This window comes from Dreissena polymorpha, chromosome 7 (assembly GCF_020536995.1).
Source record: "Dreissena polymorpha isolate Duluth1 chromosome 7, UMN_Dpol_1.0, whole genome shotgun sequence".
NCBI lineage: Eukaryota > Metazoa > Mollusca > Bivalvia > Myida > Dreissenidae > Dreissena > Dreissena polymorpha.
In genome coordinates, this window is record NC_068361.1 from 68,491,995 (window position 1) to 68,495,913 (window position 3,919).

Below are 3,919 nucleotides of genomic sequence, written 5' to 3' on the forward strand. Positions count from 1 at the left end.
TAATTTTATCTATTACTTATATAATCTATTATATACTATTTTAAATCGATGGACTACATTTATTTAAGCTTACCTGTCGTTAGATACGTTATTTTGTGCTATATGCTATTCCGAAATATTTGACAGATTATTGTTTTTAAGACAGAATTTTGATTTTTTTTGTTGTAGACGCTATGTTTCTTGTTTCATGATATTGTTGCAGATGTCGTTTTTAAAAGCAAACTATACACAAAGACCATTGGTCACTTTTGATCCCAGGGGGGCATAATTTAACATACTTTGTAGAGTACCTCTAGATGATGATACTAATAAACCCCCGAACCTTGCGGTTTCAGAGAAGATGTTTGAAGTTCTGTAATTTATAATTCTTCATAAATCATGATACCTGACTCATTTATAACATAGCAAACATGCTCCAAAATAATATTCCGGATATCAACAAACAATAAACAGTTCAGCAGTCCTAACATTACAGAATGGTTTAAGAAATCCTCAATATGATTCCGAGGCGTTGAAACGTTACACGGTGCACCTAAGCCGTATTAGTCTGAGCCATTCACGAATACGACATTCTGATTTAATGTTAAAGCGGATTTGTAAATGTCCTGCCATACTCAAGATGTTACGAATACAGTATTTTTATATAACCGTCAAAAGCAGGATAATTAATTCACATGATCGTCGAAGGAGTATTGTGTCTATTTTTTTAAATATCATTGTATTTAACATTTTGCAAGCTTCAATGTACGTGAGGAAATCTAATGTTTTAGTAAAAGTTCTCCTTTTTATTCAAAGGGATGCACAAACGGTTTTCACCCTTGTTTGATACTAATAGAAAAATGTGTATAAGACGACCCTTAACAATGTCAGAGGCCTGTTGGTCCACGGTCGCCCAAATCATTTTGGCCAATCAGAACACTGATCTTGAATCAGGGGAGAGGATAGGCTATAGTAAGTGGTGGTGATCTCCCTTTCTGTTTTGAACTTGTTTAACAAGGGTTTTTAGAGAGTCCAGAGAATTTTATTCTCGTCAGTATTTTATACTGACCAAAGCTTACATACTATAAAACAGCTGTTGTTGACCAGAGACTACGTTGCAGTTTAAGAGAACCGCGTTGCGTGACATTTAATCGTTTGAAAGTGCTCGTTTAGAATTTGTAATTTGATTTCGCGACGTGGGCATAGCGGGCAGGTATAAAACCCGGAACTATCCGGAAATCTTTATGGTAAAACCCGGAACCGATATAAATGGTTATAACTTCATTATTATTCGTCCGATATTAATTATAATGGTACCGTTGTAAAGAAGATCCTCTACAGATTCTAACCATATCAAAATATTTTATGGCAGGGTCGTAGTCGGCCTGTAAATCGCGGACAAAGTTGGCCTGTTTTAACGTTTTTTTTTTACACACGCAAATGCCGAGAAGAAAACCCGGAACCGATATAAATGGTTATAACTTCATTATTATTCGTCCGATATTAATTATAATGGTACCGTTGTAAAGAAGATCCTCTACAGATTCTAACCATATCAAAATATTTTATGGCAGGGTCGTAGTCGGCCTGTAAATCGCGGACAAAGTCGGCCTGTTTTAACGGGTTTTTTTACACACGCAAATGCCGAGAAGAAAACCCGGAACCGATATAAATGGTTATAACTTCATTATTATTGGTCCGATATTAATTATAATGGTACCGTTGTAAAGAAGATCCTCTACAGATTCTTACCATATCAAAATATTTTATGGCAGGGTCGTAGTCGGCCTGTAAATCGCGGACAAAGTCGGCCTGTTTTAACGGTTTTTTTTACACACGCAAATGCCGTAAAGAAAACCCGGAACCGATATAAATGGTTATAACTTCATTATTATCCGTCCGATATTAATTATAATGGTACCGTTGTAAAGAAGATCCTCTACAGATTCTAACCATATCAAAATATTTTATGGCAGGGTCGTAGTCTGCCTGTAAATCGCGGACAAAGTCGGCCTGTTTTAACGGGTTTTTTTACACACGCAAATGCCGTGAAGAAAACCCGGAACCGATATAAATGGTTATAAATGCATTATTATTCGTCCGATATTAATTATAATGGTACCGTTGTAAAGAAGATCCTCTACAGATTCTAACCATATGAAAATATTTTATGGCAGGATCGTAGTCGGCCTGTAAATCGCGGACAAAGTCGGCCTGTTTTAACGGTTTTTTTACACACGCAAATGCCGTAAAGAAAACCAGGAACCGATATAAATGGTTATAAATGCATTATTATTCGTCCGATATTAATTGTAATGGTACCGTTGTAAAGAAGTTCCTCTACAGTTTCTAATAATATATAAAATAGTTTATGGCAGGGTCAGAGTCGGCCTGTAAATCGCGGACAAAGTCGGCCTGTTTTAACGGGGGTTTTTTACACACGCAAATGCCGTAAAGAAAACCCTGAAAAGGAAAAAGGGAATTATAAAAACATTATTATTAATTCGATATTAATTATAATGGTATCGTTGCAAAGAAGAACCTCCACAGTTTCTAACCATGTTAAAATATTTTATGGCAGGGTCAGTGCCAACCTGTAAATCGCGGTCAAAATTGACCGAAAAATACCGTTTTGTTTTTGTACACAAAACAATGTCTTGAGGAAAACACGTAAAAGCTAAAAGGGGCTATAAAAGCATCCTTTTTCTAACCGACCATACATTTTTGGTACCGTTGTTATGGTTTTCTTCCACTGTTTCTAAATATGTAAAAAAAATGTGAGAAAGCATAATATGAAATAAGGCGATGCATCAAAGCGAGCTCAATTAATCTGTAATAGAAGAAACCACGGACTCTAGATGACAATATACAATATACGCACCGTGAAGAAACTAACTCACAACTTATATACAGAAAATATTTGAATTAAATCATTAAAGGCACTTCTAGCAGAAGAACCTGGAGTTCGTAAAGACTTTTATTAAAAAGTAAGGAAATGAACTTTCAATTATTACTTTAATCAGCAATTCAACAACAAACGGGCCATATTAAAGGGTTTCATGTGACCTAATGAACTGAACTGTTAGCCCAAAAACCCCGCCCAAAACAGATTGTCATCCTATTCGTTGCCATCCTTGCAACCACAATTTACCTACGAAGGTCAGATCGGGATTCGAACCCGAAACCACCCATTAGCCATCTAAATAAGATATGATTCCGGCCTGGGTTGCTCTACCAATTAAGCTATTCTGACCTTTTGAAAAATATATGGGTAAACTGCAATTCTGTTGAATAGCATGATTAACTTGCTTAGAAAAACGTTTCCAAAGAATTACATGTACATTTCATTGAAATTGTTTTATGATTTAGAACGATATATTTGCAGTTTAAAAGGTCACACGAGGCAATGTTTGAAAAGCCCACAAAAGCTTCCGTTTGTAAAATGGTGATAATTTGCCGACCGTGTAGTTCATATAAACCCTTATTTTGCACAAATCGGGAAGAAACATTTATGGATCGAAAACCAACTGCAGATAAGAGCAACATAACAGTCCTTGTAACTAAGTAACTTTTTGTTTTAAAATCGCACAAAAGCTGCTGTTTGTAAAATAGATAAAATCACCTTATGTCGGCACACATCTGAAGTATATATGGTTCGAATACCATCTGCGGATAAGAGCAACTAAACAGTCCGGGGCAATTGCACTTTACCGGTACGCACTATAACCCAAGCCCTTATAATTAGTGTTAAGTTGCGCAAATTTCGGAATCCATGATGGCAGCGTACCTGTAAAGTGCAATATAGCCAACATAAATAAGGAGTTAAAGCGGGACTGCACGATTTGTGTCAAATATGTTAATCAGCAATTAAACAACAAACAGGCCATATTAAACGGTTTCATGTGACTAGACGAACTGATGAACTGAACGGTTAGCCCAA